Source organism: Acyrthosiphon pisum, chromosome A1 (genome assembly GCF_005508785.2).
Source record: "Acyrthosiphon pisum isolate AL4f chromosome A1, pea_aphid_22Mar2018_4r6ur, whole genome shotgun sequence".
In the NCBI taxonomy this organism is placed as follows: Eukaryota; Metazoa; Arthropoda; class Insecta; order Hemiptera; family Aphididae; genus Acyrthosiphon; species Acyrthosiphon pisum.
The window spans coordinates 143919668-143932854 of NC_042494.1; the positions used below are offsets into that span (position 1 = coordinate 143919668).

General features: G+C 38.1%; 1 protein-coding gene and 1 long non-coding RNA gene across 8 annotated transcripts in view; one reads left to right on the forward strand and one right to left on the reverse strand.

Moving 5' to 3' along the window:
* The window catches only part of LOC100160569 (homeotic protein ultrabithorax), a 271573-nt gene that overhangs the window by 226316 nt on the left and 32070 nt on the right, over nucleotides 1-13187 (reverse strand). The gene's annotated exons all lie outside the window — the stretch shown is intronic.
* The window catches only part of LOC107883684, a 42600-nt gene continuing 29413 nt past the window's right edge, over nucleotides 1-13187 (forward strand). For 2 of the 4 annotated variants that reach the window (XR_003839208.1, XR_003839211.1), the window contains exon 1: nucleotides 1-13187. This exon is cut by the window's right edge and continues 15252 nt beyond it. This is a non-coding gene — a long non-coding RNA (uncharacterized LOC107883684). The other 2 variants (XR_003839209.1, XR_003839210.1) reach the window with 1 other exon arrangement.

A 13187-nucleotide genomic window follows, 5' to 3' on the forward strand; every position in this document is an offset into this window, starting at 1 on the left:
TATATTTTAATTTTTATATATGCGTAATTGTTATAAAATGAAATACATAGTTAACACGTTTTATTGTCATAAACCTCTAAACGGGCTGGAATGATATGTATCATAACAGACGGGATCGTAATATTTATACGGGAAAAACACTTTATTACAATAATTATTATTGCCGCAGTCGTATATTATCATCAACGACGTTAATTAAATCCGAACGGCCTTTTGCATCAACAACGCAACTGTATTATTATGATATTATTATTGTATTATGCGGCACAAACAATATGATATCTGCGGACGAGCAAATGTACAACAATACCTAACAATATAATTATATGTCGCAGTAAATAATAATTTCACGAAATCAAATTCTGTGTGAACGCGTGATTCTAGCTAGCTGCGTTATACATATTGAAAAAATTATTGCGTATGAGCGGGAGATATGTCGTAGGTACATATAGAACGTTGTACGTACCTATATATATTATTATATTAAATAAAAGAGTTTGAAAGTTTTTTTTTGCGGAGAAAGAAACGGAAAAGGAAGACAGGATGGAGCACATCTCCGGCGTCCTCGACCTTCGTCCCCGGCGCGGGTCGTTTCCCGTCTTAACGTTATTGCTACTTCACACAATCCGGGTCGCGTAATAATAATATAATAAACCGAAACGCGCCCATCAGGACGAACCTTACGATCGAAATTGCGAGTTTTCATCCGATCGTGAGGCGCGCTAAACGCCTATTTTGCAGTATATACGAACGTATATTATATTGTTAGGCGTTTATAGTACCTAAGTTTATATATTGTATAGTTCCGGTTCTGGTTACGAGTACCCGTGTATACCTTTAACAATGGTTAAGAAATCATAACATTGTTTAAAACAATACAAATTCGTGTGTAGCTGATTTTTTTTGTCAATCGCCTAACATAATTTTTAATACTTATTATTCACGTCGTTATATGCATGCATATAATAATATGTACTACTATATCACTCAACCTCCCATCTCAACACTGACCATACGTGTTATATTATACCTATCGGTTTAACAACGATTAAGGATTCAGAAAACATTTAATACCGTATAAATCCGAAACTGGTTCGATTTTGTTAAAAGCAAACACCCCATATATAATTAACTGTAATATTACTAACGTTGTCAATATTAATATAATATATCACACTTTGCCCCGAATATCTCTCTATACGACAATAATAATAATATCAACTATAATATATCAGGCGGACAATTAATATATTATTATAATATTGGTACCGGCGTTGCGTAACATAATGATGTAGTGCTATGTACAAAATTAGTCGTGGTTTTGGAAAGTCGTCCTATAGTAAATATTTCAGTATATATCATATATACGTATACCTCCTATTAATAACATATACCTAACCTATATACGCGCATATTATATGTATAGTATAGTTTGAAGAGCCCTCGATTAATAAATGTGAATTATTGCCGTGTCTGCGTTTGTTGGCGGTGGCGCTTGTTTAAGTATATGTTTATAATGTACATATATTATTATAATATGTGTGTGTATATATTGCATATAGTAGGTACATGTACGAGACACGCTTACGCACATGTGTGTGAGTGTGTGTAAAATGGATTGCTCGTTCAAAGTTTTGGCCGTCGGTGTGTAGGGGACGACGACGCACGGTGACGGTGTCAACGACAATAATAATACCAACAATGGGACGAAAAAAAGAGACTGTGCGCGGTGGTCCACGACCGAATTTTCGTCACCTACGCAGCGGTTCAATACGCGACTAGTGTCGTAATAATTATATAATAATATATTATAATATAATATGCCAATCACGCGCCGCTAATTGGCAAACGGAATTCGGTTAAAAAACGAAAAATAAAATTACATTTGAAGTACGAAAGCCATTATTATTCATGAATAAGATACAATAATAGACACCAAAAAGGATATATTGATGTGCCTGCAGCAATACACATACAATATTATATGAAACGGACGGTGAGCGTAGGAGGGTTGGTAAAATATACCTACGTGTTTATCGATAAAACATATGCCAACACGTAAGTACATAATATTATATACCTTTATGCTCGATATTTCACATCGATATAGCCGATCGCGGACCGATGAAATAACATAATATTAGTATCGGAAAATCGAGAGTGTTAAGCAGCGGTTCGCGTGCCAGTGCGCCGTGTCTGGCGGAAGAGGATTATATTCAACCCACCCCTCTACTCTCATCCCCACGATCGGTGTACTTTGTCGCTGCACAATTGCCGCGTAAATCATAACACGGGTCGCGCGTTCGCGGCCCCTCTTAATTAGTTCGACACGGGAGAGAGCGTATATAGTTTATACCTATATATATAATATTATATTATATATTTATAGTAGTAACAACTATAAAGTATAAATAGTCGTATAGAGTCGCGGTCGTGGGGGGTAGGTTATAGCTGCGTGTGTGTATATCTATAGTGATATTGTCGGCGAGCGGCTTATAGTTTGGAAGGGGCGAAGGAGTAGGTAAAGACAGCGCACTCGGACGTTATGCTATATAGGTCGTCGTTAGCGCAGACGATATTCTTAAGCGCTAAACGCGGTCGTCTACATATAGATTTCATGGCATAGGTATATTGTATGCGTTTAATATCATATTATTTAGGTATTATTCAGGTGGCAGGCACCTACTGCACATTATTATGAAATCTTTACGTGATTTACGAATTTCCGCCGTCACCGCGATACGTTTTATGTGTACGGCGACAATAATAATAGCAACATGCGTCGTAAAAAAAACAAACATTATTACAATAATAATATAAATACGGCAACGGCGGGATTTTCGTGCGAGCGGTGCACACCGGTGCTGTGCACAGTGCGTGTGTAGGTGAACGAGAGACGGCGGAATACATATTACAGCGTTTTGATTTAGTGGCCCCGGCCCGAAATTTATTGCCCTCGAATTACAATTACCCGCGGTAAACATATATTATGCACACGCGGCGGCGACGATAACCGACGGCGACGAACCATTATTATTATTATTACAATTATTATTATTACGACGACGACGACGAAGATAGGTCGCGCGGTCGCCGAGTGTGACGGCCCTAGACTTTCGTGTCGAAAAATACGTCTCGATGTGTGAATAAGATAAAAACGGCGGAAACACTCTTAATTGAGTAGGCATCGTGGATTTGAAAAACAAAGCTACTGCTGCGCGACCGTCTCTCGTATATTTTAATACGATGGTATTATTATTGTTATATGACGTATATAAATGTATAATAATATAGTTATTATACAATTTACTGCACCGCCGTCGCTTGTTTAACGACGATAGAGGTAGAAATTTGAATTACTAATTTCGTGTCCAGCCCACTGTCGCGCGCAAATATAGGAATTTTATTATTTATATACGTTTCATCTCTTCCTCCTCGTCCGGCGAGGCAGAATGGAAAGTGTCAAGTCGCGTCGTCGTCGTGAGTGCGCGCGTGTTTTCGATGGTATAATTACACCCTAAGCTATATACCGTACGTCGACGTGGGCGTAACTTATAGGTATATGGTATGGCTGGTATGATGTATAAATGTTACACCGAAGACCTGTGAAATCTCGTCGACCAAAATATAGTCCACAATAATTATATAAATCATTTTAGAACTATACGAAAATAAATTTTTCTTCAAAATACATTATGCGTCATATTATTTATTATTGTTAAACAAGGTAGGCATATAGGTATAGGAATCAGGAAATACGAACGCGGTTACCGGTAGCTGGCAGCCGGTACACATTATAACAGAGTCGAATAGCATATTATATATTATTATGTATATGTTTGTACACCGCGATACGGTTGGATTTTACTTAATGAAAAAAAAATAATAATAATAGTGATAAAACCTACGGGCTGATGAATTACACGGACCCCCGGTGAGAGTGCGATTTTGCATAATATTGACCCAAACAAAACGCACGCGGGGCCAGTTCGATTTGCCGGTTTTCGTTTACAACTTTGCCAAAACGTTAGTCGTAAATTTAGATTCCAATGTGTATATAAGACCGCCGCAGGCGTCGGTATGTATGCATATACATAAACTATTTATTATATTTATTTATTCTATTATAATTTATAATTTAATTTTTAGCGTCCACGCTTTTTTTCATGGCTAATCTAAAAACGATTTTCATAGTGTATGTTTATTATTATTAATATTAATAGGTACGTATTATTATGATGCGACGACAGCTGCCGCGCAGTGACGAGAGAAAACCCGTTTGACAAATTCTCGGAAAAAAAATTAACTGCCATAGAAATTATTGGATTTGTAAAAAACGAAATGCGATAATTTAACGACGTTGCTAAGTAACAGCGAGGCGACTTACGGCGTTTTAATGATACGGTGCAGCGCGTACCCTATTACGGAGCATAAATAGCTGATATATTACCGGAATAATTATTGTTATATGCACAGATAACTGGGTCGTTATTGTTCGATTAAACTTTACGACGTGTCAAGTTTTGAAAACACGTTTGATTTTTAGACCTCAGTCATAGTTTAAATTGTGGAGTAGATATAGGTACATAATCGGCACCTATAGGTATATATAGAGGTACATAGGTAATCGGTGCCTAGGTATATATATAGGTACATCGAATTAACAGACCGTTTTTTTTTTTTACACATTTTCGTGACCACCGAACCATAATATATCCGTCAATTCGGCTACCCGTTTCGAGTAAGTATAATTCGTCCGCGGAAAAAATAGCATAAAAGCAAATACGTCATAATAACGACATATCGTTATATTATAAACTGCACAATATTACCTATGTATTATATTTTATAATATTACAGCAGTGCCGTAAGCCCTTCCCTCATTCAAAACGAGCTCACAGACAACCTCGATACCTACGCGCGTTCGACTCTCTTTGATCCTTATCGTCGGTGTTTATTTAAAGTGAAACTGGGCCATGCGTCTATCGTTTCTTTCTGATAAAATGCAGTGGCTCGCGGGCCGGACGCGCGCACGCATACTGCACACGTACATGTATGTTATTATTATTATTATATTATACATAGGTATATACTATAATATATATTATATTATTATTATTATTATTATGTTATAGAACGGTATAGTCGCCGCCGGTGTGTGCGCGATATTTTGGCAACGAAAACGGACGTATATGATATTTTATATATATACATAACGTATCGGCCGAGCGCGAAAGGGAGGGAAAAAATTCGACAGTGGGTGTAAAAATTGGCACGAGACTATCCGAAAAAGCACCGAGCGCTGCACGTGGGGATGTGCGGTATATTGTTTTTACGCGTACAACAATGGACGTCCGCGAGGCCGACATGGTGCAGGAAGAGTAGTTTTTTAATATAATATATATTATAACGTTACACATATACCTGCGATAAAAAAAGGGGTAGGAAAAAATCGAAAAATTGCAGGGCGGACTAGATACACGTTCTGTGCAGTACACGCGATGCTGGAACAGCAGAAGTGTACTACCATGACATATACAACAAAAGACCTCCGGACGATTTAGGGGTGGGCAGACCGTCGTCCGCGGTAGGTCCGGGGGGGGGGATTAACGTTAACGTTGACTTATATGTAAATACGTGTACATAATATGTATGATGCATACCTGTATATATATATATATATCTGTGTGTGTGTGTGTACCTAAATACCTATGTACAAACCGCGCATATAAATATTATATTATATACGAGTATAGGTATGGACCGGGCATAAATCAATCGCCGGCACGTCGTCGTACACGCATATATGTAATTTAACGATATATAATATATTATGCTTTGGTATACGATATATCATATAGCGCGAGTGGGGAAACCGAAAAGAATATAATAATGCGGCTTGCGAGGGGGAGGGTGGGGGAGGAAGGAAAAATTTGAAATTAATTAGGTCCGGTGGCGCGGCCGTTCAGGCCACACCCACGCGTGCGGCCGACGTAGGTATACGTATATAATATATATATATTATATATACAATGCGCATTTATATTATGTATCGTTAAAACGGACGTCGTACTCGCACAGTACAATATAGGTACATAATATTATTATATTATATACGTGCGCGCTTATATTGTTATATAATGCACATAGACAATAATATAATATTATACTTAGATGTAGATATTATTTGTTCGTTTTAAATGCCAATTACGATGATATATAGTAACACAGTACCAAGTGCAGGATATTATATTATAATGTGCGCGCGCAATATATTATATTGTACGAGTGAGTGACCCCACCGCGCAACTCCTACCAGTCCCTATAGGTACATACTACGGTAACTATACCTACTAGTCGGCATGCGCAATACATTGTTATAATAATAATAATATTATTATCAGGTATTATTATTTTATCGTATAAAGTAGGTACGTGACGAGTGCCGCCGGCCTCGGAGAAGAAGCGAACGCCCGGCGGTCTACGCGGCGGCGGCGACGACCTGCAGCCTCCGATGCAACGGTCGTCGGTCACTATCATATGTATACGATAGGAAATTCCTGTTAGGAAATACATACCTACGCGGGTGCAGTGTATACAATCGACGCTTGAATTGATGGGACGCATGTGGAGGTTGGTGGACGCATTGAAAGGTAAGTATATAAAAAAATATGCAGTTTATATATTATTATATATACTTATAACGATGTATATTTTGTCTTTTTTAGGAAATCAAATCTTAATAGGACAACCCCTATCGGAATCATCGACAATAAATATTTTTTTACCGATTCGCGTAGAATTGTGCGACCGACGCGTTAAGCGCGAGTATATTTTACACATATATATATATATATACAAAACGCCGACAGCGGCGGCCATCGTATTCCGACGCTGCTGCGTCCATATTGCAGCCGCCGCCGATGCACATGTGCACCCGTTAAAACGGCAACGTCGATCTTCAGTCACTGATGCACTGTGCTCGAGCGATGTCCCATCTAACTGGCAACTACCTAAGGGTTATTATTTTTTTAATGAAATGATCAGAACTAGAATCGTCCGACCTGATTATTCTCATATAAATTGTATAGGTAGGTGGTACTGATATTATCGAGTAATTATAAAATTAAAAACAGTGTATAATATATTGTAAGCCACCCCGGAAGCTTATATAAAATATATTATATCTACTCTATTTTATTCTATTTTATTCTCTGCTCGTAACGTAATAGCTGGTATAATATATAATATCATAGAGGATAGAGGTGCACGCGCCCGATTATCGCGTATACAGAGCATGTACACACTGCACCGCGGGCTGTAACCATTGTTCGATTGTTGCTGGTGTAAATAAACCATATCATTAGGTCCATAAACATTCAAAGTACGACCGCGACGGTATCCAAATTACTATACGGTGGTATTTTAATTTTATCGAGTCCGCGATGCAGCACTGCAAGCAGGCTTTAGAGCAACGATTTGAATCTCGTTCGTTGACGTACCTATAGAGTATATTATTTTGGAGACCATTAGGTATAGAAAAACTGAGATTTACGGGTACTTGCCTAATTAGTAATAATTGTATAGTATAGTTTCAAACAAATAACCCAATATGGAAAGGGATTATTATGTTATATGAACCGATTAAAAATAACACTTTTAAAAGTGTTTTACCTTCGCCGATGGTCCGATGTGATTTATATTATAGTAGCGTACTTATCCAAACAGCATATTAACACTTACGCAACATTAATATCGGACTTCGTGTATGAAAAACATTAAGCATTTTACATTATCATTTAATGGCCAAAAACAAATTAAATCAAAATATTACAAGAAGATTATATTCCTAATAAAAATGTTTACGAATTTACAGAAACTGTTGTAAATCAATATGGGTACCTGCAATTAATTTTAACGACAATCATTTTAAATCATTAGGAAACGCGCAGGACAAAAAACATGGACAAGTAACCTATATAAAAATAAGTAATTAAATATATATTATACTTGCCACGTATATCTACTCCCTCGCTTAGGTTACGCAATCGATTTTATCACCGAAAACGAAACGCGCGCGTATAACGATTAATTTTAACCGAGACGAGAAACAAACAGAATTACACCTCGTTTACTGGCCATTAAAATTAATTCAAACGTTTTCTCTCTCTCTCCTCTCGAATATAGGTGTATTTAGGCGTCGACGGACAAAATTATCTAAGTATCTATCCACAATAGAATGCTGTAATATTTCATAAAATTATATTATTTTTTATATAATAGTATATAGGCATGTTGGATTTTGTCATAAAATATGTATGGTATACTTTTTATTTTTTCAAGAACAAGCTCGACACCCTCCGCATGATTCACGACGTGTATTTTAATCTTATAGATTCAGTTGAATGGCAACATTACGAGTAATTTTGTTTTGTTTTTTTTCAATCGGATAATGTGGGACGGACGCCACTGTGCGTTGTTGCCGTTCATCACCCTCCATAGTTTTTGGGAGGAGCGGGGAGAGGGCAAACGACAGCGTAGCCACTCGAACCTCTACCGCACGCACTCAACGTCATCGTTTTGGGGTTTGTACATATAATATTATTAATAATAATTGGACTACACTCGCACACACACGCACATATACATATATACCTTCACTCGTTACATTTTATATAGGTATTTGAGCGGTCGAGTGGTACTGGGAGGGTTGTATAAGCAGTAGCGGAGATGGGGTGCACCTGCAGAGCAGTGCACGACATTTCATCAGTTGCAGCAGATAACCATCAGCCGTGCGGGGTAATTAAAACAACATTTTACGAGATAAATTTATTCATTATAATTATTATTGTTGGTATAATATAATACTGGGTATTTGTTATTTGGTATGGTCGTGTTATGCCGCAGCCGCGAATGACATGATGAGTTTTGGCGAGAATTGATTAAACATAAAAATTAAATGAATTGAGAAAAAAAGTAACGACGAAGAGCTCGAAAATAAAACTCGGAAAATCGAAGATGGCAGCCTAAATGCGTTGGTATATAATAATTTATATACGTGTAAAATTATGACGATCATTATCGTGTCTATATATAGATATGTCTGTATAGGTATATGTGCTCGAATGCCGTGTAGACAAAAACACGCATTATATTATTTAATAATAATAATAACAATAATGACGTTATAATGGCGATTGCGGGTGTCGAATCAATAAGAAAGTTACGTGTGGTTAAATCTCATTTCGCGTATAGGTATAGTGGTATACCGTGGTTGCTGCGTGACGTGTATAGGGGCTGATATATAATAGTATAGATGCAGGATCCTGTGCGATATAAAACATAATATTATATCCTGTGATCGAACATATATATAATAATAAGTTCCTGAGTGCCTATTGTGTTATTCCTACATGGGTACATCGCGCAACATACAGGTGTAAATTATTATACATACATATAGACCAACGATGCTCATGTTATTATATGCATATAGGTACCTACGGGCCGGCGGTTGATTATAGCCATCATATTATAATTTGTATATTATATTATAGCGTACGTACACGATGAGCATAACACGTCTATTCGATGGACTATACAACTATTGTATATAATATAGACGAACGGTTAATCGCACGGCCGCACGCGATATATTTGCCGTTGTTCCCCCTCCCCCTCCTCATACACTTCACCATATGAGCTGCGGTTCGGGGGCCAAAAGTTTTCGACGACGATCGTCTGCGCTCAGCAAGTATAATATCGCAAGATGTACCTCTTATATACATTGCGCTTTTATCCACCAAAACATTTCGTCGGCGGACGATAAAAATTATTATTATGTATCACAATATAGGTAGGTATTTATAATATATTATTTATCATTAGTATCATTATATGGATTATGGGTGCGATATGAAAAATAAAGTAATTTGTTATTGTAAGGTTGTAGCGGTTGCAGTCCATCTGCAGACGTAGAGGTACGCGTAACGTAATAAATTATAAAAATAAAAACGTTGTGGACGGGTAGAGATGACGGGAAAAGGTGTTCAAAACGATGGCTGCACCAATAACGACGTGAAGCCTATACGGACCGGTATATATATATATATATATATATATAGGACCTATGGATCGGTGCATATGATGCACTCGTACGACTGCAGCGGAGGGATGCCATTCGGGGCATAATAATATACTTATCGCAAACTGTACATAATATATTATGTTTATCATCATTTCACTTTCTGCTCGTTTTTTTCTCCGCGCGTTTTCCAGCCGAGTACGCATATTATGTGTATATTAAACCTTTAGTATAAAATATAGTCTCGTCTCTCCACCCCTCACTCGCCTATAACCACGGCAAACGACGACTCAGACTCAGACTCAGATTCCGATTGTTACATATATATTATAATATACATTTTAGCACGAAACAAACACACACGGCGTAATAATATATATTATAATGTACGTTTCGCGACGCGCGTATAGACGTCAGACGGGAGTGAAAACGCTCTAGCGGGCTGCTGGCGGCGACGTACGGAGATTTACACACTGAAAGGGTGGCGGTGTAGGCGGCGACCGAAACGCGCCGACGGTTTTATTCAAATGACTTCATTTCAGACGTCTAGCCCGGGTGGTGTAAATTTAAATTAGGCGCCTCGGCTGCATCGTGCGGGGGTCTGCCCGACCGTGTACGGCATATATCGTCTTGTGCAACACCGCCGCCGACGTATATCACATAGGACTATACTGCACCACGCGAGTGTACAATAATAATATATAACGCCGACGACGATGAGCGAAATTACTATACATACTCGATGGACCCGAGACAGTTATGCGTGCGATTTACGCGCTCACATGAAGTGTAATATAATATACGCGTACTGCACACGGTTTTCGGTCGGGGTGAAGTATTTCGAAACGGAATTGCGTTTAACGAAACCCGTCGCCGCCACACGCACGAAACGCCGCGCGATTATTCTACATTTCAATTTACGGCCGCCCGGACGCATATTTTCCGCGAGTGAAATGATATCAGCTCGACTAGGCTGACGCGAATGTCAGCGAACCGCTCGGCGGCAATGATAATATAATATTATCGCTCCGTAACGACGATGGAGTAACGACTATAAAATATTATACCTACCGAAAATCGTCCGTCCCCCACACGCACAAAAAAACCTCTGGTCAGCAAGAGAGCAGGGGTGGAGGGCAATCAAATCCGAAAACCGAACAGTAATAAAATACGATAAATTTGATTTCTTAACCTTAGGACGTGTGCGCAGTTGTACTGCAGCAACGATTCGACGGCGAGCCAAATAAATGATAGTCATTAAAACACGCATATTAATTATTATTATATTATTCAATACGACGCTTGCCGCGATGTCGCAACGGTGTAATATTATTAGGTACGTGTAGTGTGTACATCTATACTCACTGCAAGAGCGGAAAAACTTAAATGAAATCGCCAACAGGCCATGATGATATTAATAGACGGCGAGGAGAGCCAGTGATGCCGCGGTGATTGATTTTGAATTTCACACGAAAATATTACATATTATATATTATACGCCGTTCTCTTAAACACGGTCATTATATCATATCATCGAGAATACGCATAATATTGAATTTTCTACGGTATGGGCGGAGAGTATTTTACGTATATAATATATATATATATATATGTATGTTTCGAAGCGAAGAAGGCGAACAACGAAATTATAATGCGGTAAAAGCCTATATTATGTACATACATCGTCGTATAATAAAAATCCGAAAACACCTCTATACATGTACGAGCTGCCTCCGTTGTTTTAATAATAATAATAGGCACGAACTAAACGATTCCGTAGACGATTTGTTTTTTAACACGTTTCGTTTTCACTCTCCGGGCAACGCAATCTCGGTCCGCGTAGTTATATATTATAGTAGACAGTATATAATAGACAATCGCCAAGCTAATATTGTAATATCATCGTTGGACGGCGAAATATCGTGTGCATTCCGACACACTGATGCACCACGGTGAGTGTAATATTATTATACATCACACTGCACCGGCGACCCCCTAATTAAACGTCTGGGGCGGCGACGGTGTTCCGGCCAACACGTTATCTTATTGTTATATGATATTGTGTGAGTGTTAAAAAATATATAAATATATAATATAATTACGGTTCGTAGTTTTCCATAACGCAGAGAGTTCTTCCATATTATGTATATTATATTATATTATATTATATAGGTACGCGTCGTAACACATTCTTCTACACGGAATAATATCGTACAAATATATCGGTACCACTCTGCAGGTTTATAATAATATAAATACGCCGGCAAAACTGTATTAATTTTTCACAATTATTATTATTATTACTATATTATAATATGCATGTCGGACGGTCACAAATTGTCTCGATGACTTATCGTCCGGTCGGGACTAAATCAATTTCGAAGATACTCACACACACACACGCAAACACGATCCGTCGCTGCAGTTTCTTCTGCTGCATAGCAAGTCGGAAACGCAGTATAATAAATAGACGGTCGTAATGAATGGCGAAAACCGGGAGGTCTTGTCACCGCAAGACCAGTTTTCTACTTTCATAATATTATAAATTACCGGCCGGCAAATGACTTATGGCCTCAAAACGGCCCGCGCGTCTTTGTACCCGAGCACATATATATATATCATACACACGCGTGTACCGGCGTCGCGTGGGCGTTCAAAAAATGTATATCCTACCAATATTATAAAATATAATATAGTATAATATAGGTAACCTACTCGCACGAATAAAACGTCCGCGGTACGTCCCATTATAATACGGATTTGTACGGGTCTTGGTCGCATATATATCGAACGAATACGACGGTGTGTGCGAACAACTGCATAATAATAATATTCGAAAAGTTTTGGACTTTTGAGTATGTTTAGTTTACGGTTTGACGTTTCGTAATGATATCGCGTTCATTGGATACCTATAATTTGTATTTGGCATGTAACTATATTATTCAAACGCGTATTTCGTGTACACGGTCACATATATTATAATATATTATTATGGACTACATTAAACCGCAGAGAGTTTTGAATCTTTGAGTATGCGTTACGCGCTCGCGATCGTTGGTTATCATTATAATCATTCGACCGTGGCGACTCTCATATTGGCGAG